This window comes from Mesoplodon bidens (genome assembly GCF_964165515.1).
Source record: "Mesoplodon bidens genome assembly, contig: HAP1_SCAFFOLD_97, whole genome shotgun sequence".
Classification (NCBI taxonomy): domain Eukaryota; kingdom Metazoa; phylum Chordata; class Mammalia; order Artiodactyla; family Ziphiidae; genus Mesoplodon; species Mesoplodon bidens.
Genome location: NW_027672422.1, coordinates 65,492 through 93,346, shown reverse-complemented (window position 1 = coordinate 93,346; position 27,855 = coordinate 65,492). Strand labels below are relative to the sequence as shown.

General features: G+C 44.2%; 1 pseudogene across 1 annotated transcript; it reads right to left on the bottom strand.

The window, feature by feature from the left end:
* Positions 1–2: 2 nt before the first annotated feature.
* LOC308610218 (transcription termination factor 1-like) lies at positions 3–23,075 on the bottom strand (annotated as a pseudogene). The gene is made up of 11 exons: positions 22,738–23,075; positions 21,639–22,304; positions 20,083–20,309; positions 18,787–18,972; positions 17,771–17,849; positions 14,358–14,488; positions 11,031–11,265; positions 8,214–8,303; positions 6,556–6,621; positions 2,237–2,322; positions 3–1,355 (listed from the first exon to the last, which is right to left on the bottom strand). The product of its transcript is annotated as a transcription termination factor 1-like (transcript).
* Between the last annotated feature and the right edge of the window lie 4,780 nt (positions 23,076–27,855).

The window sequence follows — 27,855 nt, the reverse complement described above, 5'->3', positions numbered from 1 at the left end:
TGAATATTTATCGAGTGTCTATTATTTGCACAACACCATGATAGGTGCTGTGGATATACTGGTGAATGAGGACTCCTAAACTTGTTTCTCTCTATTCTTCCTTCTCTGATGACGGCAAGCTTGGAAACATGTCTAGCTTTGTGGATGAATTAACCAACATCACACAGCATGATGCTACACTCAGGAGACAAGGGTGCTGCACCTTGGCCCAGAGGGTGGCCTCACTGTATGGGATATTGCTCACCCACACCTTCCTTTCTATGTTCTCCCCTGTACAGATGAGGCTAGAAGCCTGGGCACTTTATTCCCCTTGCCAGCAAGGGAAGTCTAACAGAGGCAGTTTTTCCAGAAGCAATGGAAGAGACTGCTGGATTCTTTGTTTTTTCCAGTTAAACACCAGAAGAATTCTGTGACTGGCTTTGAGAGGGCATCTTGTATGAAAAATACTTATCTTTAAACACTAGAATCACACTCGGGAAGATGAGATACGCACACCATGACAGGCACATGGGAACCGAAACCAGCTTCCAGGAACACAAACGTCCCTGTACCACTTACCTAATACGCACACACACTAAAATATACATCTAAACAACTGAAACACAGAAAAAAATGGCATGCATTATTAAAATTGTTAACATTCTCTGTTTTGCTGAATGCACGTATAGTTGAATCCACACCATGAAAATGTTCATTGGGGAATTCCCTGGCGGTCCAGGGGTTAGGACTCTGCGTTTTCACTGCCGAGGGCCTGGGTTCAATCCCCGGTGGGGAACTAAGATCCCATAAGCTATGTGGCACAGCCATAAAAAAAAAAAAAAAAAAAAGAAAATGTTCCTTGGACATGACTACCCTCTGCTGCCATTAGAGGGACTTGGGATCCTGTTGTTGTATGAAAACCATTAGTTGTAAGTATTTTCAATATGATAATTTTCAATATAATAGCACAGAAAATATTAAATCAACTCATGTACTCGCCTTTCTTTTCACATTCAGACAAACTTGAATATGAAATGTGAATCAATTTTTAATGTTCCACGGTATGTTATTATTTTCATACCCTTCCTTTGGCTGTTGCACCTTCTTCAGTAAAATCAATAGTGGAAATAGCATTATTGACACGTACATAAACACAACCAGACCTAGAAAAATGGACAAGAGAGTATCAGCCGCTTAACATTGTTCATCTCCGTCTTCTCCCTCACTGTCATCGTCACAACAACAGATGTCTCGAAACAGGAAGACTGGCTTGGGGGTTGCCAGAGTCTGGATCTCAGTCCCGTTTTTCTCCATCTTCTTCTCTAATTTTTCTTTAAGCAACGGTAGACTAGTCTCATGAAGGTAGTCTATAATCTCTAAAGAAAAGAAACTGAATCTTGAGATGATCTGACAAAGCCTCTTCCCAAGGTCAAAGGACGGACGGCACAGATGATGACAATGCATTGTTACTGGCACTACTGTGTGCAAGACCTGGCTCTAACTGCTTTATTCATAGTCACTCATTCAATCCTCTCAAAAATGCTGTGAGGTAGGCACTATTGTTCACCTGTGTTTCAAATGAGGCATAAAGACATGAAGCTCATCCAAAGTCATAGAGTCAGGAGGGCGAAGCCAGGATTCAAACCCAGGAAGTGCTGTCCGCTGAAAGCAAGGAGCATTTTGTCACACACTGCAGGGTGCAGTGTTACCCGAACCAGTGGTTCCCAAACAATGATGCTGGGCAGGCCACTGGCGACTCATCTGTGAGCTTGTTAGAGAAAAATCTAGCCTCTGGACCCAGACTAGAGACTAGGATCGACTGGGTCTGGGATGAGACCCAGGTATGTATCTTTTTTCCCAAGTTCCCCACCTGACTCCGATAGTCCAGGTTTGGGAATTACATATGTAAACCACCTACAAATGGCTGCAGAGAAGAAACTGTACCTCTAGTTTTTTGTGCATCAGTGTGTGTGCAGGCATGTGGTGTGAGCATGTGTGCTGTGCAATCCAGAAGCACTCGCAGCTCCTCACCCAGTGCTTGCTAAACGCCCGGCGGCCTGGTGACCACACTTCTCAAGCTCATTATCTCATTTAGTACTTTTGAAAGTCCTGTCAGGTAGGGGTTATAATTTGCCAATTTTTACCATTTTCCATTTGAAGAATCTGAGGTTCCCAAAAGTCACTACCCAAGGTCACACTACCAGCGTGTGTCCCCATATGCTGCGTTTTTAACTATTCAGATATCGAAAATACTGACCTGGAAAAGTCTTCTTCTGCCAAAACGGAACACAGGAAGCTTTCAGCTTATAAAATTTACTTTGGACATAAGATGGTGGAACACCCCTTTAGAAAGGAAAAGGTGTCAAAAAGTTAGTGGCAGTTTAAAAATTAATCATTTCAGTCCTGTGTACTAAGTGCATTGATTGAGGGGTGGTCTACAGACCTAAGCAGCTTTCTTAATCCTCATGTCTACACATGTGAGAAAAATAAGACACGTATGAAAAGCTATTGCTCATCTGGTTAAACACACACACACAAAAGGAAGAAAAACAGAAGTACAACAACACGGATTCTGTCTAAACTAGAATAATCTAAACTACCAGTTGAGAAGACAAGGTGTAACACTAGCTCACAGGGGCTGATGCTAACATTGTCTTCAGCCCCACCCTGAGGGCTCTCCGCAGAGCAACAAATAACCCTCACGACCACTCTGTGTGGGGCCTCCTATGCTTATCCCTCGTTTTGGAGATGGGGAACCCAAGAGAAGATGCCCAAGATCTTACAGTGAATAGGGGGGAAGGGCTGGGACTTCAATTGGGTCCACTCCAAATTCTACTTTTTTCTTTCTTTTTTTTTGATATCAGTGTTTTTTAATGGAAGTATAGTTAATTTATAATGTGTTAGTTTCAAGGGTACAGCAGAAAGATTCAGTTGTACATATATATATATATATATATATATATATATATATATATATATATATAAAATATTTTCAGATTTTTTTCCATTATAGATTATTACAAGATATTGAGTATAGTTCCCTGTGCTATACAGTAGGTCCTTATTGTTTATGTATTTTACATACTGTAGTGTGTATATGTTAATCCAAGCCTCCTAAGTTATCCCCCTACCTCCCGCCCGCTAACCCTTTGGTAACCATAAGTCTGTTCTCTATGTCTGTGAGTCTATTTGTGTTTTGTAAGTAAGTTCATTTGTATCAGTTTTTTAAAGATTCCACATATAATTGATATCCTATGCTATTTGTCTTTCTCTGTGTGGCTTATTTCACTTAGTATGATCATCTCTAGGTCCATCCGTGTTGCTGCCAATGGCAACATTTCACAAATCCTACACTCTTAACCACTACCTTCAGGCTAACTATATATTTGTCACAATGCAAAAACAGGGGTCGGGATTTTTTACTTTACAAAGCTAAATAAAGTGGATGCTTACGATATTCTGGTGAGTCAAATCCACTTTTCATTTACAATAAGTAGGACAGAAACAACCACATCTTAAATATTTTTTTAAAGTGAAAATCACTAACTTCACTTCCTGGGCACTCATTTCCTAAGCCACAAAAGCGTGGCATATTTGTTTCAGTAATTAATTAATCTAGTTGTTATATGATTAGTGGGAATAACTGGATCTGCTAGGTATGTGGAAGTACAAGATGGCTGGGCTCTCTCTGCCTCTTCATGGCAGCAGCTGCCCGCCGCGTGTGCATGGCATGACACGCACTGTCTCCTTGCTGTCGTCCTCATCACGGTGCTGTTACAACGCTGCGCAGATGAGGAAACCGTGACGCAGAGGCAAGTGAGGGAATGACCTGCCCAAGGCTGGCTAAATTATGAGCAGAGTCCCAGGACTTGATGCCCGGTCCACCTGACTGCAAAGCCCAAGATCTAGGGCATCTATGCCTTCCCTCTTCCCACAGCACCCCACACACAGGTTGTTCTGCAGATCAAAGCTCAGGCTTCAAGAAGTAACAATAACTGACCTGGACATTTTCAAACGAAGTAGGTGTTACATCTCATTAGGTGGAGATGCTTTCTTTAAAATCCTGCCTAAACAATTCACAAGGGAGGCTTAACGAACCTGAAGAGATCGAACTTCTAATTTAATTATTTTCACTGTTTTAATTTGTTATTAAAACTTTGAGGATGTACTATTTCCAATGGTATTTGACTGGATGCCATGATGTCTGTTTTACAGCTTTGAGATTTCTAAACCTTAACCAGAACAATCAATATTTAAGTATATAATTCTACTTAAAATCATTAAAAACCCATTTTAATTTAAGAAATGTGATCTGAGGCAATGTCACAAGATACACAAACATTTATTGGAAAAGTCAGATTTTTCAAAAGGGGTTTGATATTACAAAGGGAGGGACCTGTCGACATGAATACTTCTTAGGATGGGAGTTGGTGGGGTACACAGCAGGACAGCCTTCCTTCAAAGCCCCTAACACCCTCCCCTCTCAGGGACCCACACCCAAGAGCTGGTGCCCCACCCCTGAGACGAGCTAGAAGAGGAAAGGGTTTGGAACCATGGGCATGTGTCTGTGACTCCCAACAGGGCCTGCCACGAAAAGATTCCAATTCTCCAAGTTAAAAAAAAAGGACTGATTGTTCTTTGTCCATAATCCCAAGGTGTAAATAACTAACCAGCAAAACCAGTTTACACCCTTCCTAATGGATCAGTGACAACCTCACGCCAGCAGCCACGTTTCTGAAAGGCAGCCAGGTTGTGGCAGCCCTGTTCCCCTCAGCACCCTTCCCGAACTAAAGGCCAGACAGTCCCTCAACATCCCCACCTCCCAAAGCCCACCAACCCCTGAGCCCTGTGATGCTCAACAGTTTGCATTGCTTAGAGGGACTGTGCTTTGCCAGCCAGCTCTCTGTTGCTTGGCCAGCAGTGAACTCAGGTCTTCAGAGTGATGGCCTCTCCTCCAGTGGCAGGAACTGATTGAAAATGCAAGGACCATAGCAATGAAGACAGACAGTGACAACCGATGAAATCTCACTCCTCGGAGGAGAAATGCAAAGGAACAGCACACCGAAACCACTGAGGCAAATCCGAAGAGGAACAGGAGCTTGATGTGGTCTCAAAATATCTCCCCGTGGCCGTTTCTTTTCACCAAGAGAAAAACTTACTTTTCTACAGTGGGGCAGTGTGGCAGAGGCCGCCAGAGCCAGGGGATCAAAATCAGAACCACATGCCTCATGATGGGATGTGACCTGGTGACACAAACACAGCCTCCCCCGTGACTGATTCCCGTGTAAAATACAAAACCCGAATCTAACAGTGAAGAAGCGTCTGACAAACTCCCCAGCTGAGGCAAGTTCTCCACAATGACTAGCCTGTATTTTCCCACAATTTCAACATCGTAGAAGACAAAGGCATTAACAGATACACACTACTGTATATAGAATAGATAAACAACAAGGACCTAGTGTATAGCACAGGGGACTATATTCAATATCTTGTAATAACCTATAACGGAGGGACTTCCCTGGTGGTGCAGTGGCTAAGAATCTGCCTGCCACTGCAGGGGACATGGGTTCGAGCCCTGGTCCAGGAAGATCCCACATGCCGCAGAGCAACTAAGCCTGTGCACCACAACTACTGAGCCTGTGCTCTAGAGCCCACGAGCCACAACTACTGAGCCCACGCGCCTAGAACCCGTGCTCCTCAACAAGAGAAGCCACCGTAATGAAAAGCCCACGAGCCGCAATGAAGAGTAGCCCCTGCTCGCCCCAACTAGAGAAAGCCCACGCGCAGCAATGAAGACCCATCACAGCCAAAATTAAATAAATAAGATAATAAATATATTTTAAAAAATCTATAACAGAAATCATTTTGCTGTACACCTGAAACATTGTAAATCAACTATACTCCAATAATTAAAAAAAAGAAAAGAAAAGGCAGAACAACTCTGCTGTTTAGAAGACTCTAAGGAGACAGATCCTGGACTGGATCTTAAATCAGGGGGAAAGTGTTATAAAGGACAGGACTGGGACGCTGGGTGAAATTTGCATGGGGGCTGTGTTTTAGACAATAGTAGTGCATCAGTGTCAGGTGCCCTCAGTACGATCACTGTGCTGATGCAGAATAACAGCCTTGCTGAGGACATGGCGTCCACCACTAACACTGAAACGGTTAAGGGAAAGAATTCTATTCCCTTGTAGAAGGGAGCGGGAAAGGGAGGGATGATAAAGTCAATGTGGCAAATGGTAAAAGGCTAATTATGGGCAAAGGGACCATGGGTTCTTCATCCCAGTCATAGCTGGTGTGCTCCATGAAGCTTTTAAGAGACTCTGCACACATTTCATTCACTCTTCTCAGGTGTCTTTGGGTGGAGGTGGTGGTTGGAGCGGAGGGAGGACTGGTCTGATTTACCTGGTCTGGTACGTAGACAGGGTGTTCCCAATACATATATACACAAATACAATTTATAGATGAGTTCCATAAGCAGCAGGAATTTCAGTCCTGTTCTTCAAATCTGAGAGGCATTTATTAGAACTCCTCTCTGATTTTTTCATTAGATTAATATTAAACAAATGGCCTTACCCTATGGTGCTAGCAAGATCTTCCCAGTCTATTTCATTAACATCTTCCACATTTATTTCATTCAACCTATGAGCAAAAATAAAAATTAAGTTTTCAAGCCAAAAATCAACAGGATCCACATCTTCATGGGCTCACAGAATATTAAGAGCTGGAAGGCCTCAGCGTGTTCACCCCTGCTCCAGCTCCCCTGTTACACAGGCCCAGTGTCACTGGCATGCTAACCCAAGGTCAGCCCAAGGTCTTGGGGTGAGCTACAGACCAAAAAATCACCCTTCCTCCTCCTGAGCCCTTTGCATCTCCCACCAAGCCTAGTAAAAAACACAACTTCACAAGGAACTATATTAAATATGCTGTGATAAACCATAATAGAAAAGAATGAAATATGAAAAAGAATATATATATGTATAACTGAGTCACTTTGCTGTATAGCAAAGGTTAAACACAACATTGTAAATCAACTATACTTCAATTAAAAAAAAAAAAACACAGGGACTTCCCTGGTGGCACAGTGGTTAAGACTCCACACTCCCAATGCAGGGCGCACGGGTTCGATCCCTGGTCAGGGAACTAGATCCCACATGTATGCCACAACTAAGAGTCTGCATGCCACAACTAATGAACCTGCCTGCTGCAACTAAGACACGGCACAACCAAATAAATAAATACAATATTAAAAACCAACCAAACAAACAAACCAAAACACAACTTCACCATTCAATGTAGACACACAAGAGTAGTATACATGTGTACTCAGCACTTACTAAGTGACAAACACTGGGTTAAGACCTTGATACCCACTAATCCATTTACCCTCAACACCACCTGATGAAGCTAGGGGATTATGTCCTTTCCACAGGCCAGGAATCAGGGTTGAGAGCTCGGGTCATTGGCTCAAGGTTTCATGACTCATAGGTGGTACCCACATTGGAACCCAGGCCTGCCTGACGTGAGATGCCCTCCTTGGCTCTGCTAGTCTCTGCTGTCTCTGGTAGAGGAGAAAAACCCCAGCCACGCCAGCGTGGAGAACGAGGAAGCGCACCAATGAAGGAGAAGCAGGCTTCCTGACAGAGCGCAAGAATAATGAAGCTGGACAGGGCGGCCAGAATCCAAAGGTTTCTTCTGCTCTTTGCTGTTCCTCATTGGACATGAGGCCAGGTCCACTAGACTCGCAGTCTTTGTAAAACAGTTCTGTGTCTCCCTGTCAATCAGGGGAGGGAGGACTCTGCACGGACCAGGAACTCAAAGACAAAACTAAAGACCAAGCAGCAGTGACGCCAACTAATGCATGCTAGAGAGCAGTAGGGCTCGGCCTGAAGTATTTACCTCCATTTTCCAATGGACAGAAGTAAGCAATGTCTATGTGAAAGCCTTAAAGACTCAAAGAGCTATGTTTATTGAGTGCATGCTACGTTTTGCATGCATTATTTCATTTCTTCGGCCAATAACACTAAGAGGCAGGTACTGTTATTATCATCCTCATTTAACATGAACAAACCAAGAACTAGAAAGGCAGGAAACACATCCAAGGTCATGCACGTAGAAAGTGCTGGAACAGGAATATGAACCGTGGTAATCTTACTGCAGATTCTGCTGTTTAACAATTACTCTTTGGCTAGAGAGGAAAACGGGTAAAATATCGTCACTTTCTATTTCTGTACCTTTCAATGAGGTTGATCTTGGCCTGTAGGGCATTAAGTCCCCGGTATACGTCCCGACCATTTGTCCTCTTCTTGGTTAGAATTTCCGTCCTACATTGAAAGAAAGAAAAACAGTTTATTTTCGGGGTAAAGTTTCCATTAAAATGTCCTTTGTTTTCCTCATTTAAATTGTCCTTATTCAGAACCACTTTATAACTTTTGCAACTCATCACAGCTAAGATTTACCACCATCAAGAATATACCTTTTTAAAAGTTTTTTAAAGTGGGAGAGGGTAAATAAAGAGATAGAAAGTTGATGGTTATTGAAAATGAGTGATGGATACAAGGAGTTCTAAGTTGGTGTGTGTTACACAATTTCCATAATAAACAGTATAATAAAAGGGAGGAAAAAAAAAGAATAAGCCTGCTTGCAGGTGCTAAAGGATGCTGTGTAGACTCAATTTATTTTTGCTTGTTTATCAAACAGAGAGATATTGCTCTTATTACCATTATAGCTGCTGAAACACCAAACTACACAGATTTACTAAAGTGATCAATGACTCCATGATTCCTCTAAGGCCCCAAGTTCAAGGCTGAGGGAAAGGGTTCCCTGAAGTTCCTAATGAGAGAAGCAGCCCAATTAAAAATATTTAAAAAGTGCTTCTCTTGAAGAGTGAAATCTGTCACAATCTGATGGACAGATCATGAGCTGTGACATTTACTTTCTTGAGCAGGGAGGTACATGAGGCACACACAGAGAAACTGAGAGTTTTTACTAATAGCCGCCCATGTTCACTGGTTTGAAATGTACCCGCTGATGCCATTTCAATGTTTCATGAAGTAAACCTATGCTCAGCATTCAAGTTTCCTACTTTTTTCTTCAAATTAAAAAAGAACCCTTGCATGTTATTTAATTATGCTGATTCTGAAGCACGGCTCCCCTTCATCATTTCCTTTTTAAGACACTGACATATCATCTTCCAACCGAGGCTTTATAACCCACTCCTTTTTTAAAAGTAATTAATTAATTAATTAATTATTTTTGGCTGTGTTGGGTCTTCATTGCTGAACGTGGGCTTTCTTTAGTTGTGGCGAGCAGGGGCTACTCTTCATTGCAGTGCATGGGCTTCTCATTGCAGTGGCCTCTCTTGTCGCAGAGCACGGGCTCTAGGCAGGTGGGCTTCAGTAGTTGTGGCACACAGGCTCAGTAGTTATGGCTCACAGGCTCTAGAGTGCAGGCTCAGTAGTTGTGGCACACGGGCTTAGTTGCTCCACGGCATGTGGGATCTTACCAGGCCAGGGATCGAACCCGTGTCCCCTCCATTGGCAGGCGGATTCTTAACCACTGCACCACCAGGGAAGCCCCCCACTACTTTTTTTTTTTTTTTTTTTTCGGTACGCAGGCCTCTCACTGTTGTGGCCTCTCCCGTTGCAGAGCACAGGTTCTGGATGCACAGGCTCAGCAGCCATGGCTCACAGGCCTAGCCGCTCCGCGGCATGTGGGATCTTCCTGGACCAGGGCACGAACCCATGTCCCCTGCATCGGCAGGCAAACTCTCAACCACTGCACCACCAGAGAAGTCCCCACTCCTTTTTTTAAGCCTAAGATATAGGGGTAGAAAGGGCTCTGGTTCCTCCATACTACACACTTCCCCCCCAAAACATTATCTGTCCTTATTTCCTGAGGGTAGTCTTCTAGTAAGATAAATATTCTACAGCAGAACTGTAAGGTATATAAACAATACTCAGTATAATCTAGCAGTTTGCTTTTAACGTACAACATGCCCACTCTGGATTTCATTCTTCTTTAATGGTCAAGATGACGGAGCCCCCTTTATGCAGGATGATGGAGCCCCGTTTATACAGGAGACCTGGGTCGTGGGCTGTAGAACCACTGCTTCAAGCTGTCATGTTGCAGCTGAAAGTTAGCTCGGAATCCCTCCAGGGCTGGGAAAAGCTACGTTGGGCAAAGAACATGCAGCAACATCTGGACCGAAACTACTTCTTCATGATGGATGTACCTAAAGATGTTCTAGGATGAAAGAGTATGACTGCCCTGCTTTGGATGAAGACAGAGGAACTGCTGAATTAGAAAGCACAAGTAAAAAGGTGGAGGTATTACTGATCACTACACTTGTGATTTCCCTCCTAAATATCCAGACGTTAATTTTGTATTTCTTTCATGCTATAAATAGGTAACAATCTTGTTTTATGAAGAAAGGGACAGAGTGAAGAAATCAGAAGTCAATATTCAATATTAAAAAGATTCAAGTTCTGTTTACAAAACAGAAACAGACTCACAGATACAGAAAACAAACTTATGGTTACCAAAGGGGAAAGGGGGCAGGAATAAATTTGAAATTGCAGATTAGCAGATACAAACTACTATATATAAAATAGATAAACAACAAGGTCCTACTGTACAGCACAGGAAACTGTATTCACTATCTTGTAATAAGTTACATTGGAAAAGAATCAAAAAAAATAATATATATGCACAACTGAATCACTTAGTACACCAGAAACTAACACAACATTGTAAATCAACTCTACTTCAATTAAATAAATAAATAAATAGAATAAAAAGGTCCAAGTTCTTTATGAAGAAGCCACACAATGAATCAGGGGTGGTTAAATGCTAACTTAAATCAGCTTTCGATATTGAAGTGGTTGGAGCAGCGGATTAGAGAGGATCATTCTTGACCTACTGTAAGGCTTTCCACGTGGTCGTTACAGATATTCTTAGTAACCTCAGCAGTCCACCCCTCTCCGGAAGTTGCTGAGAGAGGGGCAGGGAATGCTTCTTGTTGAAATTTATGTAAGAAGCCTCAAACTTACCACTTACTTTGACACTGCATCCAATTCCTGGTTTCCACTTTTGCCTCCACTTCTACCCAGGATATGCCTTTGTACAGTTTTTCCCAAACAACTGACAGGCGACCTTCAGGATTCTCTTGGAGTTTAGAATCCATCTCGTTTAGCTCCTGGGGAGACATTTCCTTTAGAATCACTTCTTCAACAGCCTTGATTAGTTTCTGGGTGTCCGTCTTGCTCCAAGCACCATGAGTTCTTTCTGTTGACATAAAAGGATGGTCTTGAAGTTGCTCATCTATTTGCTTTCAAACACAATATTAACAACAAAATGATGATGAGGGGTATCTGTCATTTGACATCTCTCCAAACCCACAGAAGCTACAACACCAAGAGTGAACCCTAATGTGGACTGTGGACTCTGGGGGGTTAAGATGTGTCAAGGTAGCTTCACGGATTGTAACAAATGGACCACTCTGCTGGGGGTTGTTGAGAATGGGGGTGTGCCGTGCATGTGTAGGGCAGGAGATAAGTAGGAAGTCTTTGTACCTTCCTCTCACTTTACCTGTGAACCCAAAACTGCTCTAGAAAAATAGTCTTTTTTTCCCTTAATTTATTTATTTTCTTTATTTTTTTGGCTGTGTTGGGTCTTAGTTGCAGCACATGAGATCTTTGTTGAAGCACGTGGGATCTTTTGTTGCAGCGCAGGCTCTTTGTTATGGTGCACGGACTTCTCTCTAGTTGTGGCGTGTGAATTTTCTCCCTCTAGTTGTGGTGCATGGCCCCTGTAGTTTGTGGCATATGGGCTACAGGGTGCGTGAGCTCAGCAGCTGTGGAACACGGGCTTAGCTGCCCCGCGGTATGTGGGATCTTAGTTCCCTGACCAGCGTCCCCTGCATCTGAAGGAGGATTCTTTACCACTGGACCACCAGGGAAGTCCCAAAATAAAGCCTTTATAAACAAAAAGGTAAATCAGACACTTTTCAGAAGACAATGGGCAACATCTCAATTACACAAACATAAAACTATCAGTTATGCACTTCCCTGGTGGTGCAGTGGTTAAGAATCCGCCTGCCAGTTCAGGGGACACAGGTTCGAGCCCTGGTCCAGGAGGTTCCCACATGCCGGGGAGCAACTAAGCCCACGCGCCGCAACTATTAAGTCTGTGCTCTAGAGTCCGCGTGTCAGAACTACTGAGCCCTTATGCCACAACTACTGAAGCCTGCGCACCTAGAGCCCGTGCTCTGCAACAAGAGAAGCCACGGCAATGAGAAGTCCGTACGCCACAACAAAGAGTAACTCCCGCTCGCCACAACTAGAACAAGCTCGCGCGCAGCAATGAAGCCCCAACGCAGCCAAACAAAACAAAACAAAACCAAAAAAACTATCAGTTACATGCAAATCAAAATGAAACTACGAAAGTGGCCATAGTTTCCTTTTAAGGACCAATCACACTCACACACACATACACACACACACACACATACACAACCAACTGCAAAGAAAAAAAATCCTTTCTTAATGCAATCTTTTTTTTATCTTCGAGAAAGCTGTTCTTCCTGTTTCTAAGAGTAATACCTACTGCAAGAAATTGTGAGGTTCCCAAACATTTAGTGGAAAGAGAATAACCAAACGACTTTCATGTTATATAAATAACTCTCCCCAAGAGTTTCTGGAGTGAAATTAACAGCTACAATGGCGTCACCACAGTACTTGATGAAGGCACCTGTGAATTTCTTTTTTTCTTTCTTTTTTTTACATATTGCACTCATTAAGCTATTTTTTTTAATTAAAAAAAATTATTTGGCTGTGTTCGGCCTTAGCTGCAGCACGTAGGACCTTCGTTGTGGCACACAGGTTTCTCTCTAGATGCAGAGTGTGGGCTTAGTTGCTCTGCAGCATGTGGGATCCTAGTTCCCTGACCAGGGATCAAACTCATGCCCTCTGAAGTGGAAAAGTGGATTCTTAACCACTGCACCACCAGGGAAGTCCCAGCACCTGTAAATTCCTAAAGCCAGTCCTTGGTGCAGGGCATCAAAAGCTTCTATGATTCGCTCTTCTTGTCTACATGCTCACAGTCATGCTAAGGAAGAGGCCGCAAGCTGGAAGGCTACAGATATCTTCGATCTGGCCTACAGAATGTTATTGTTACTATTTCCCCAATAACAATTTGGATGAATATTTAAAAATCAAGAGAATCCCAAGAGGGTTTTCCCTGGTAGGGCAGTGGTTAAGAATCCGCCTGCCAACGCAGGGGACACGGGCTCAATCCTTGGTCTGGGAAGATCCCACATGCCATGGAGCAACTAAGCCCATGCACCACAACTACTGAGCCTGCGCTCTAGAGCCCACGAGCCACAACTACTGAGCCCATGTGCCACATCTACTGAGCTTGCGCTCTAGAGTCTGTGCGCCACAACTACTGAAGCCAGCGCGCCTAGAGCCCATGCTCCACAGCAAGAGAAGCCACCACACTGAGAAGCCCGCACACTGCAACAAAGAGTAGCCCCTGCTCACCGCAACTAGAGAAAGCCCGCTCACAGCAACGAAGACCCAACACAGCCATAAATAAATAAATAAATAAATAAATAAATAAATAAATAAATAAATTTATTTATTTATTTATTTATTTATTTTAAAAAAGAGAGTCCCAAGAAAAAAAAGATCTTGATTTCACACACACGTGCAAATCCAGATGTTTGCTTTACTTCTTGGAAACTGGCAGAATTGGCTGTGCTGAGTCTTCGCGTGGCACCGGTGGCCAGAGTTGGTGGCACAAAAGGCGTGGTCTCCACCACCTCAGAGTTTACCACGTGCGGACATGCAGACGCCTTGCTGGGACCCGCTGCACGGCTCTGCCTGCAGGGCCGGAGCATGTGAGCCTCTGGGCTGAAGCTAACACCCACTAAGGACTGTCTTCTGAAAGCAACTGGGGACTTTTTAAGGTGAAGAATATAACCAAGGAAGCTTTTTATGAAAGAAGAGAACAGACAAGAGATGACTGACACTGGCTTTGGGAAACGTCCCTGACTAACAGGCCCTCCCTTTGATGGTTTCCCTGGTCACCTGGGGGAAAGGACCTTGGTGGCCCAGGTTCTCCTGCCCACCGGCTGAGTGGGTTTCAGTTTACCTGGCAGTTGGAGTCACACTGAAAGCTACTGACATAACGTGTGGCAGAAATCAGTCTGGTGAATAAAGGCTGCATCAATATGCATGAAGAAATAAATGAATCAGTAAGAGAATGGCTGAAAGAGTGATGACTCTCTCAGAAGACAGGCCTGCAGTGATGCCTGGGCCCTGGGCCACTGTGGGCTGATTTGTTCACCAAAGTGGGCTCTAGAGACCACGACTTACAACTGCTGATCTGGGAGAACTTCAGGGCCACAGAGAGGCTACTTCCAGACATCATCTTGCCAATCTTTCTCCAGTCGTTTCCATGGAGGGACTGGTATATCTTTAGCTTCTCGGTATCTCCTTTGCTATACCTTAGAGGAAGGGAAAACAGATCACAGCTAAGCGTTAACCACAAGCTTAAAACCACTATTCTCACTGCAGCACGCTGCGACGCTGGGAGAAGCCGTATAGGGCGGGCTGTCAGGAAACCTGCTCAGCGCAGTCCTACTAAGGTCCTGAGCCCAGATACTTCCTGTCTCGGCATCGCAACCATGAGCACCCTGTAAGTCAGTCACCGCAGTCCCTGGCTCACTTACACAGAGGCCAGGGCAAATAATCTGATCATGCTATTCCCCAGCCAAATCCATAAAGGCTTCACACAATAAAACCCAAACTTCTGACTGTGCCTGCAAAGCTCGGTGCTCCCTAAGTTCAACCCTATTGGCCTTATCGGCCTTTCTCACCTCGAAGCCTCTGGACCTGTGTTGGGAATGGCCTCCCTCCACCGCTGGAAAGCTCCTGCAAGCTCTTCAGAAGCAGCTTAAATGGTGCATCTTCAGAGAGGGCTTCCCTGACCACCTGGTTGGAGGTGTCCTGCTGTCCTCTCCCACAGGACACTCTGCTGCTCTCTCACTGCCCCCGTCACCACTGGCAACTGTACGCTCGTGGCTTCCCTGGTTTATCTGACCCTTCGTCTAGGCCACCACTGGCCAATGGAAATATGAGCCACAGATGTCATTTAGAATTTTCTAGTGGTCAGGTGAAAATTAATTTTATTAATTTTTTTAAAGATAATTTATTGGCTCAGGCAATTGAAAAGTCCAGATACAAGTGGGCCCTAGGGTGAGCTTAATCCAGGAGCTCAGTCAAATCACCAAGGACCACTTTCCACCATTCCACTCTGCCTTCCATGTGTTTGGGGGTTTTATTTAGCGGCAGCATGCGGCATGTGGGATCTTAGTTCCCCAACCAAGGATCAAACCCACACCCCCTGCAGTGGAAGCACGGAGTCTTAACCACTGGACAACCAAGGAAGTCCCTAATTTTATTTAGTTTTAATGAATTAATAACATATCTTATTTAACTCAATATACTAAAAATGCAGCCATTTCAACATGTAATCAGAACCTAAAAGTATGAATGAGATACTTTACACTCTCTTCTCCACACCAAGCCTTCTAAGTCCATTGTATACTTCACTCTTCAGCGCATGTCAGCTTGGACTAACCACAGTTCAAGTGCTCCATGGCCACATGAGGCTGGTGGTCACATGGATGGACAGCACAGCTCTGGAGGGGAAGTCCTCGGAGGGTGGGGTCCCTGTCAGTTTTCTACACTTTGGAACCCGGTAATGCTTGACAGACAACAGGTGCTCAATAAAGATGAGACAGGGACTTCCCTGGTGGCGCGGTGGTTAAGAACCTGCCTGCGAATGCAGGGGACATGGGTTCGATCCCTGGTCTGGGAATATCCCACATGCTGTGGAGCAACTAAGCCTGTGCGCCACAACTACTGAGCCTGAGAGCCACAACTACTGAAGCCCGTGCGCCTAGAGCCCATGCTCCACAACAAGAGAAGCCACCGCCATGACAAGCCCACAAACTGCAATGAAGAGTAGGCCCTGCTCGCCACCACCAGAAAAAGCCCGTGCGCAACAACAAAGACCGAACACAGACAAAAATAAAAGATGTGACAGATGCCTTAGCACAAATCGGTCACAGTTTAAGGAAGTTAAGAGGCAGCAATCCCACATAAAAGCAAATACATTAAAAGAAAAGAACTAAAGTGCACTATAATATATGCAGATTTTGAGATTAAACATCTTAAATGTTTAAGGGGAAAAAAGCCATCATTATGACATTTTATAATTCCTTTCTGGTGGGAAGGAAGAGGGGTCAGAAGTGGTAGTTTATGTTATTACTAATGCAACACAAAAGCAGCCCTAATAAAATACTAACCATTTCTATTGAGGATGATCCACAACTACCGGGGGACAGTAAGATCCTAGCATTCTCAGAAATGGATCTAAAATGCAGAGCATGGTGAACAGAGATGCGAAATCCTTCAACATTAAGAATCAAGCTTTTTAGCAGTTTCCTTTATAAGGCAAGCAGGGTCTTCCTGAGATTTAAAACAAGACTTAAAAGTACCCTTGAAGCAACAAAAAAGAGGACATGAGAGAAAAACAGAGTGTACGAAAATGAGGAAACAGGTGTACTGACCTCCATGGCCCCTTGGAGCCTTACAATTCTTTGATTTTTGACTTTCTATGGCTTTTTCACTTAAGAGTTCCTTAAGTTGGAAACATACTTTAAGGGTAAATGGTCAGCACAACACAAGTAATATGGTACCAGTGAATGAACTTTATTATCAGAATGACAGACCTTCATTATTTGAAAAATGCCATTTCCCACAGTGATGTAACAGGTAGAAAAACAGGTTACCTCATTCATTTACCAAAAGCATCATTTTGGTCCCACTTAAAATGTCACCCTTAGTGAATTTCCTTAAAGTACATGGCGGGGGCTTGGGAAAAAGAGAGGGCAGGTTTCAGTCTGTGTGGAGGCGCCTTTCTTCTACTTCCGGTTTATTTCTTTTGGTAAAATTTTTAAAAAGAAGCCGAGGTCATATCAATGTTACGTTCTGATAGTACCTATGTCCTGATTCAAGATCACGGCGCTCAGTAGGACCCAACTGGCCGTGACAGATTCACTCCATCTGCCTCCTGGAAGTGAGATCAGTAGTTGAGCCCTAGGTGGCTGTCTGGGCCCTCAAGGGTAGGAGCTGATGCTTTCTCCCTCATCCCTTTGTCCTTAAGCAGAGTGCTTACCCACCACTGACGCTCAGTCTACATTTGATTTATTTGGAATGTTGGAAACAGAACATAATTGGGTATTTTATTTAGGAAAAAAGGGAGGACAGAAAGGCTACCGCCACATGAAGCTCTGCATTGATGTTACCGAATCACACTTAAATGACCTCACACAAATGCTCACCCCCACCTTCAAATATTTACTGAAAACCCAAAGCACTGGGCTCAGTGCTGAAGGGCACACATCACACTGAGAAGGAACGTCTGGGTTCGCAAGGAGCTTACAACTTAGGAGACTGCCGAGAAAACTGCACAGGTGACGCTAAGAGGCAGCGCGTGGAGAATGCTACAATTGACAGCATAAAGTAAAAGCCAGGGATTTAGAAAGGGGAAGATGACAGAAGATTTATTCAAGAGGTGGAAACTGAAAGGGACTTTGGAGACATACACCTGACGGCACATCTGGTTTCACACACAAAACTCTTCACGATTTTGTTGTGTACGTTTTGATTTACAGTATCAGCAAAGACTAGAGAAATGCTCTGCTCAAGTTTTTTCTTACCTGCCTTTGTAATTGTTGACATCAAACATCTTCTTTGCTCGACAGTATATGAGTTTCCAGGGCCAGGCAATGCCCTTACCTAAAGTCGGAAGAGAGGTGGTCAGAGGGACAACCGGAGCGTGGCATGAAACACAGTCGCAATTATAAAAGAAACCCAGAAGGGCCCCTTTTTACAGCACACGCTATCCTAGACCCCAGGTGGAGGGTGCGGTTTCCTATGTCCTGCAGAAAGCCGTCTTGGGGAGCAGATATACAAAATCCCCAGTTTCCGTGGCCATCTCTGGAAACTAGATGCTTAGTAGGTAGGGGCTCTAGCTTCTGTTCTGCTAAATTCACGGAAAAGACCCTTATTAGGCAAAGAGCTTTTACCGTAATCTGGAGGTGGAGGACACACTCCAGCAGCTCCCCATAAGATAAACAAAAAAACTTTGCAATTGAATAAGCTTCTTCCTGCTTTGCCACTCTAAAGATGAAAGGATCCCCCAGCAGGGGCTCACTGTTCTGTTTTCCTTTGTGCATTTCACCTAAGAAATTATTCTCTTTAAATTCAAGAGAGATTTTTTTTTCCAGTCCAAACCTACATTGCTTCGTGACCTTCTAACTTCCCCAGGATACCTCCAAGAGGAGGGTTCCAGCTCAAAGCGCAAAAATGGCTCTACTTAAAAAAACGTCTGAGACTCTGGTGTATACCAGAGTACTTTGTGCAGTGTATGCAAAAAATACACAATAGACGTCAAGAAGAGAAACCAAAACCGTAATTGTTACCAAGTAGGAAAGCTGGAAGCTGATCATCTAATTTGTTAGAAAATCTGTAAAAGCACTATCCTTGGGAGACGTGAACACATTCCAAATCCCTGAATGTATAGGCTGGCAATAAAAATACTATTAACGTAGCAGCGGCTAACATGCACTGCATGTACTGGACGGGCCAGGCATTGTGTTCAATACTCACCATGGTTATCTGTGCAAGGCTGGAAGGCTGCAGATGGTCAAAGGGGCCACAGTTCTAAACTTACCAACGTGCAATCTAAACGAGTACTTTCTTTTTAAGTCGGTGATTAGAGATTTCTCCTCTGGGTATCTGTCTGTGTACAGCAGCTTGTCTGCATTCTCGATTCCTGTCAGAGACAGAAATTCTCGCACATTTTTCTCTAACTGCTTATTTTCCTTCACGGAAATCTTGCCAAATTTAATAGCGACACCTAGGATTTGGGGAAGGAGAAAAAGGTACACAACTGTCAACAATGAATGAAAGCGAACCACCGTTTTGTCTTTAGCAATCACAACAGCACCCGTCAGCTCCTCCCCACCTATCGGGGAGCAGCCCCTGCTTGTGCCCTTGACATTCGCTCTCCTGCAGAGTTCGGCCAAAGCCACACTGTCCTCCCAAAGTCTTCCCTGGCCATCCTACTCCAATGTGACCTTTCTTGTGTCATCAATTCCTTTTTACACAGTTATTTAAGAAATAAATTAACAGTAATAGATATTCATTAAAAATTCAAACAGTGTTGAAATAAAAGTTTAAAAGAAGCGCCCCCCCCACTTCACTATCCTCTGCCCCTCCTCCCCCCAAGGCAGTGCTGGGAACTGGGTGGCACAAACATGAACATGTATATTCTCTACGAATATATGTTGGGGGGAGGTGGGGACAATGTCACTGCAATTTACGTTCTATTCCTCGTCATAACTCAAAGCACTCAAGTCTCATTATTATTGACTGCATTACACAGTACATTTTCCTAATCTTAAACTTATTTTAAAAATCTTTTATCACTTGCAGTACACAACCTTACATTTGTAGTTCATTCTGAAACCCAATAAGCTTTCTGGGAGGTTCTTGTAACACAGTGAAATCAAGAAGGAGACCAAGCTGGGTGTTGCCTGAAGCCATGCCCACTACAACCAGCTCACCCTCAAATTAATATCCTTGAAATTACACCTCATCAAAGCTGATGATGTTGATATGCGTGTTTTAATTTGATTTCACTTGTGCCCCCCTCCCAGTGTCTCAACCACTTAACCTCCTCCCCCTCTTCTTCCGGGCTTGATCTTCTAGTCTGTGGATCACCTGGATCCATTAGTCCCGTTTTTCCTCGCCTCCCCTACCAGAAGTTGGGCACAGAGGAGGAAAACTAGTGCACTTCAGTTTGGTACTTTTACAGTGCAGATAATGATTCTGGAAGGAGATAAAGCTGAAAGTAGCTAAGGGATGCTCTTTGTGAATCTATAAATATGAACCACTCACAAAAGAAAGTCAGGGCTAGTTACGCATATAGAAAAGTTCAACAAATATTCAAGTCCCACAAGCTTACCCTGGGCTTTAAATTCTTTAAAGCGTCCCAAGTCATCCCGATATATTCACTTAATTGTAGTGGCAGCCCTCTCCTTGATATCAGGGAGGAACTCCTGGAGCTGCCTCACAGTGGAATCCAAATCCACGTCTGAATTATCTGAATCTCTCGAATCTTCAGATAAATATTTCGTTTCAGGATCTTTAGCCGACTCCAAATTGCTTTCTTCTTCATTTGTGGGTTCTAATCTAAGGAGAAAAACTGGATTGATTAACACTGACAGGTCACGTGCCCTAATGGCTTTCAGATTCTTTCCTTACAGTGACTCTCCCTTTGATTACGACAGCATTAAAGCTGGAAGGGATCTTGGAGTTGATTCCGTCTGTGATGTCTGAACTCTTTAATGTAGCTTTACTAACTTGGATACACCTCAGAGGCTGCCTGGAAGGTAAACATGTCGCCTTAAGCCCTATTTCCACCAGGCATTGCTTATGTTACTATTTCTCAACTGTATTGTTTCAGATATTGACTTCCTCATAAGCTCAGCCCTCTTCTACACCCATGGATACTCAAGACACCTCCCCCCCACCAATGAGTTGTTTTATAATAATGGTTACTAATTAGTTAAGTCAATATTCAGGGTTTACATCGTTACAATTGCTTCCTTGCAGTTAACAATGGCCACATATTTTCCCCTTGGCAGTATAAAGAAAACATAGTCTTCTATGTATCTATCACTAATTCATTCCCACAGACTTTCTGCCAGATGTGCAAAGGTGTTCTTAGCCAAGGGCATCAGCTAACCACCCAGACAGGAAACTGAAACAAAACAAAAACAAAAACAAAACTGTACGTATTTGTCTGAGCAAAGGGTCAACAGCTTTCACAGGTCCACAGCCCCATACAAGTTAAGAACCACAGGCCGAGAACATTCCTGCATCATTATCAGTGATCTAAAAATGTCCCCAAAGAGAGGGCACAGAGGATGATGTGAGTTGGGCCCTCTGCCATTTAACTTCTATGTGAAACTATTTTAAGCCAGGACAATCTAGCAAATGTAAGAACGTCACAGAGTAGAAAAGGGGAGAAAACCTGTCCCAACTCCCAGGAACTGAAATAAAGTGCTTCAAAAAAATTCCTGCATCTACTCATCGGCCAGGATACTTAAATGATAATTATATAAAGAACGATATCTAAGTTTCTTTTATTAGGGAGAACCCTAAGTCAAGTTTTTTTCCTGTTCTGTAGCATTCTAAGTTCTCTGATCCTTTCTCCTCTCTCTGTACATATAGACAAGGTAATTGTGGGGTCTTAAAATTCTTTTTAAACTTATACATAGAATTTCAGGGCTGCAATAATTCTTAGTGAAAACAGACTGTAACTGCCTTATTTTGTACATGAAGAACGCAAAGTACCTGCCAAGTTACTCAGTTAAATGTGCACGACATCCTATACATTCGATGGTCTATCTCTTTATGATTTCTGCCACTTCCTATGGCCGTGCTGAACAAAGAGGTAACGGGCAGACTTCACACCCAAGACGCACACCATCAGAAGGCTCTACACCCACACGTTACCTCTGCACCTCTTCCGAACAGGCCTGGGGTTTCTCCTCTTGTGGCCTGGGTTTCACACTTTCTTCAATCAAGGTACCAGTACCTTCCACTGAATCAAAGCGCGTGTCCTCAGAGCTCGTCCTGAGCACTGAAAACTCACCAGCAGGTGCCACGGCAGTATCAACAGAAGATCTTCTCTTCCTTTTCTTAGACTTTTTCTTAAGGCCACTGGACTCCTGATTGCCCCCTGCAGTCCCGACCGCACCAATCACTTGAGATCCCTCTGAGTATATGTTCTCAGCGCTCTCAGGCGCAGGCAAGGCCTCGAATTCCTGGTCACTTGGACGCTTCCTCTTTCTTGTCTTAGACTTGCTTTGATCTACAGACACTGGTAGTTGTGCGATTTCACCTTCTTGGCCCATGGGAGGCTGGGGTTCCTGCTCTTGGGATTCTGATCTGGGCAGGGTGATGCTTGCACCCAGACTCTCCTGGACAGCATCACAGGACCTGACTTTCCTCCGATGTTTTTTTATGCTTTTTCCCCCGAACTTTATCATGCAGTTCTGACTCATTTTCACGTGACTTAGTAACTAAATGTGCTTCAGGCCCTTTTGTTGACTTTTGCCGCTTGCTTACATCAATGTAAATGACATTGACATGCTTTCTAAAATTCTTGGGTGTGTTCACAATGTTTTCTTTTTTTTTTTAATTCTGTCTCAATTATCCTTTATTTTTAGTTTACCTTGAATTACTCTGGTAACCTATTGAAGTTTTTTTTTTTCTCCAATTCGTGCTGTCTCGGCGCACGTACGTGTCACCAGCTCTTTTTTTTTTTTTTTTTTAATTTATGGCTGTGTTGGGTTGGGTCTTCGTTTCTGTGAGAGGGCTTTCTCCAGTTGTGGCAAGTGGGGGCCACTCCTCATCGCGGTGCGCGGGCCTCTCACTATCGCGGCCTCTCCCGTTGTGGAGCACAGGCTCCAGACGCGCAGGCTCAGCAATTGCGGCTCACGGGGCCAGCCGCTCCGCGGCATGTGGGATCCTCCCAGACCAGGGCTCGAACCCATGTGTCCGGCATTGGCAGGCGGACGCTCAACCACTGCGCCACCAGGGAAGCCCCCACAATGTTCTCTTTATCCACCAGGATGTACACAATACCTGTTTCCTTATAGACTCCCAAAGCACCTTTTCTTCTCTTTTTATTCTTTTTCGGTATAGAAGTGGTCTTTTCAGGATCATCACACATTTCTGATTGTTTCAAAGCAGAAGAAACAAGATGCTGGGCATCCTTTCTCTTTTTTTTTTACCCTTAGTTATGTCAGCCGGTTTCTTTGCCAGGGAGGAGTCTCTGAATCTTTCATGGGGATGCCTCCCATGTCTCTCCTTATGTACAGAATGCTTGATCTTTTTCTAGACGAAAACTGGAGTGTGGGTTTCCAATCTGCTTGATCCTCCTTCCATTTTACTCCTATAGGGAAACAGAACCACATGGTTTCTTTTTGCAGAGCATTTTAAACATTAGCCTCAGGAGGAAAAAAAAAATCACACAAAAACGAAACTGCAGGACAAATGGCAAGCCTGGAGTCATGATTATAAGTTTTCCATTATTCTAAATGTGTAGCAAGCTCACTGTAATTCACTTGTCTGGTTCCATTGCCTTTATGATATGGAAAAAATATAGTTAATTGAGAACAGTGCTCTGCCATGATCGGGCCCTTGTTCCCCCACGGCCTCATCTTCTACCTCTCCTCTCAAACTCTGTTGCTCCAGCTACACGGGACTATTTTTTTTTTTCGGTTCCCCAAACATGCTCCAATCCTTTCCTTGGCTTGAGGTCTTATAAATCACGACTCCCTCACTCTGGGCCGCTCTCCGCTGTCTCCTACCCCTCCCTGCCTCCTTTCATCCTTCAGAGCTTGGCTTGAGCATCGCTTCTTCCAGAAAGCTTTAAAAGAATATAAACATTATGATACCATGCATCCTGAGTTAAGACAATATAAATGTTATGATGACGTGTATATTGAGTTAAGAGAATACATACATTATGATGCCATGTATGTTACATTCAAAACACAAAATCGTTTCATGTATCTTTTCTGAATGGATACATATGTAGTAAAACTATGAATAGAGCATGGGGAATATAACTGGTAAATTCAGGGATTAGGGACAAGTAGAGAGCCAGTTACTCTTATATCTTCAATCTTTTATTTCTTAACTGGAGTAATGAGTACAGGGGTATTTGTTATATTTTTGTCTACTCTTATTTGTCTACTCTTTTAAAGTGAACTGAAATAGTTCACTTTCTAAAAAGCAAGGGGCAGAACAAGAATACAGACTCCTTTCACTGAAAAATAAGCATTAAGGACTTCCCTGGTGGCGCAGTGGTTAAGAATCCACCTGCCAGTGCAGGGGACACGGTTTCGAGCCCTAGTCCAGGAAGATCCCACATGCCACAGAGCAACTAAGCCCTTGCACTACAACTACTGAGCCTCTGCTTTAGAGCCCATGCTCCACAACAAAGAGTAACCCCCCGCTCGCTGCAACTAGAGAAAGCCTGCGGGCAGCAACGTAGACCCCACACAGCCATAAATGGATCAATAAATTTATTTTTAAAAAATACAAGCGTAAAAACAAGCAACTGAAGGATGTAAACATACTGTTTCAAGTATTTACCAAAAAGAGAGAGAGAGAGAGAAAAGAAAGAAACCTTTCCTGACCCTTTGAGCTTGGTCCCTTCCCCAAATGCTATACTTTCATAGCAAACTATTTTTCTTTTGTAGCATTTAGCCCAGCTGTGGTTCAGAGCGGGAACATCAAGTATCCACTGACCTCAAACTAGTAGATCGCATCTTTGAGAAAGAGGCTGAATGGGCCTTGTTAGTGTCCAACAAAATGTCCAAGTTCTGCAATAAGTTGGAATGAAGTTTAATAAGGCTCCAATGTCAATTCTTATACAGAGCACGTGCATCCTGGAGTTTAAGTACAGGAATAGAAATGTACTTCACAAAAGACATGGTTAAAAATATAATTTTACAAACACATCTTACAACTCTCCTTGCTCCGTATTGCTTCTGGGTTTCAATTTTTAAGATTTTATTTCTCTGCGACTAAAAGTAATACTAAAGGTAATACGTTTACATGGTTCAAACATCAAAATAATCTGTCCTTATTTTCCCTCCTTTCTCACAGAGAAGGCAGCATCTGTATATTCTGATCTGCATTTTGCTATTTTCACTTAACAACAGATCCTGGAGACCTCTCTGTGTCAGTGGTCTTTCAAGTCTGAATGCTTAAGCACCTTTTCTACCAGAAGGTACCTACTTTCTCCTCGGTAGTCAAGAAGCTATAAGAATTGTCTAGCTGGAAGGATGGGGAATAACAAACATATGGACTGATACCTATAAGCCAAAACTACCAGCCTCAGGATCTCACCTCCAACGGAGGCAACAGGAGCTTTGGTTAAGGCCTTCCTCCCTGGTGTCACCCAGAGATGCACAGAAACCCCTTCTTAACCCACTTCTTTGCAGCTTCCATCTCCAAGACACGCCCCCTGAGACTGCTCCAGTTAGAGTGCCTATGACCTTAGAGCCACTAAATTCAAGAGATACTTTCCTGGCCCATCTTTCAGGATCTCTCTCTCTCTCTCTCTCTCTCTCTCTCTTTGGCTGAACCACGTGGCTTGGCGGAATCTTAGTTCCCTGACCAGGGATCGAACCCGTGCCCCCTGCAGTGGAAGCACAGAGTCCTAACCAATGGACCACCAGGGAATTCCCTCAGGATCTCTCAATAACAATGAACAGAGCAGATAATTCCTTTTAGTATTTTTACCTTCCATTAGTTTCTTTCTTTCTTTTTGTAAATACCTTCTATGCTTCTCCTTCTGGTCTCTTGAACTCAGCACCACGTTTTAAATATATAGTCACGTCCCACTAAAACCTTCTTATGGCTTCTCCATTATTCTTTGTAAGTTTATTTATTTTATTTTATTTATTTTTGGCTGTGCTGGGGCTTCGTTGCTGTGTGTGGGCTTTCTCTAGTTGCCGCGAGCGGGGGCTACTCTTCATTGTGGTGTGCAGGCTTCTCATTGCCATGGCTTCTCCTGTTGCAGAGCACGGGCTCTAGGAGCGCAGGCTTCAGTAGTTGTGGCGCACAGGCGTAGCTGTTCTGAGGCATGTGGGATCTTCCTGGGCCAGGGCTCGGACCCGTGTCCCCTACACCGGCAGGTGGATTCTTAACCATTGCACCACCAGGGAAGTCCCTCCATTATTCTTAAAATAAAGTTCCAAATCCTTACAGACCTACCATGCCCTTCATGAGCTAGTCTAGTCCATGCCTACCCCTCCACCGCTCATTTCTCCCTGGGTTTCAGACATCCTGTCTTCTTTCCGTTCCCAGAATACACCGTGATCCTTCTCGTTATCAGGGACTTTACAAAAGCATCTCATTTCCCCAGGAATGCCTTTCCTCCGTTACCTTTCTGCGCTATAGCTGGTGTAAGTTTGAAACTCACTTTCTCTCATCACTTCTGGGTCCCGCCTTCTCGTTACAATGTTTCTCAACAATCCAGCTGCTTGCCTACTGCACTTCGCTCCGTTGGGACAGAACCGGCCTCCTAAGGGCTGGGATCTTCTCGTCCGTCTGGCTCCCAAATGATTCCCCGGCATTCGATATGTATGGATATACATTTACTCACACTTATTCGGAACATACCACTTCCCGCCTTTCAGGGACGTGCCCAAGCCTGGTCCCGATCCCCTCCCCACTTTGGGGTGCCCTGGAGACCCTGCTCTGCCCCGAGGTGGGCGTTCCGGGGCTGAGAGGGAGGAACGAACGAGAGGTTCCCGAGTGGAGGGGCCTGGAGCGGCTGCGGAGAAAACAGGCGCCACCCTCATCCCTGGGGACCTGGGCCAAAGGCGGGCCTCCGGGGAGGTGAAGACAGCAGCCACACACCTCTCGGCTCAGACACGCCAACTGGGAAAAAAGCCGGAGCAACTATAAGGCGCTTTCACTTACCTTCCGAACGCGTGGCCACCTGCCTTCCAATCCGGAAGTGCTGGTGTGGCGAAAGAGGAAGTGGGTGTGTCACTTCCGGCCCGCCCCCTTCGGCATCGCCCTGCCGTAGCAGCTCGCTGGCTGTGGGGCTGTGACTCGCGTCGTTTTCTGCCCAATTTGCTCCCGGGCTTGTGGCGAGTGGGGTGGGACAGGGTAGAGCGGGATCCTAAAACTAAGAAAGTGGGACAGAGCCCTTCCGCCGACTTGCTTTTTCGTGCATGCATGCCATTTATTCAACAGTTTTTTTTGCTGAGGTCCGTCTGCAGTCTAGGAGTGAACAAGATGCTGAGGGCTAACCTGAGGAAGACAGAAAACAAACTAATCAACCAAGATAATTTCAGATTATCCTCTAAGGAAAATAGATCAGAGTAATGTGATAGGGAGCGACTAGGGACAGTGAGAGCTAGGTTAGATAGTAAGGAAGGCCCTTGGACGAGTGACAGTTGAGTTCTAAATGAAAAGGGTGAACAAAAATCGATGGAAGAGTGTTCCAGGCTGGGAGCAAATCCAGGGGCCCTGAACTTGGTTGCTGCAGGAACTGAAAGAAGGCCAGGGTAGCGGGAGCACCGTGAGTGACGGGGACAGAGGTAAGGGGTGAAGTCAGGGGATGGCAGGGGGTCAGCGGTGTGGAGTCTAATGCATATTGAACTTAGGTGGAGGTTAGAGGTAGAAGAAACCTTGAAGATCTATTCCGATTCTCCCATTTCCACTGAGTCCTGAAGAAACTTAGCTTATGATTAAAAGTAAAGCTTTAAGCAGGCCATCAAGTCGAGGCCAGTATACATGCCACCCAAACTTTTAGTCTTACTGCATAGTGAAGACAATCACACCAGCAAAGAGATTTCTCATGGAATCCTATAACAACCCCCTGTTTTAGGAAATCTTTATTAGGTAATATCAGCCTTACTTTGTGGATGAGAAAACTAGGGCTTCATGTAACTTGTCACAGGGGAACTTATGTGGCCCCAGCTAGGATTCAAACCTGTGATCTTCCTACTACTGCAGTATCCTGCGCCTTGCTGCACCACCTGACTTCCTCTGTGTGAGCTGCCAAGCAGCTTTGATTAAAAAGTGCACAACACGCACTTATGTGAAAGTCTGAAAGTGAAGCAGACTAGAGAAACCATAAAGCGTACATCATACACCTGTCACCACCCAAGGGCCTCTTCAGGCCTTGGATGGACAG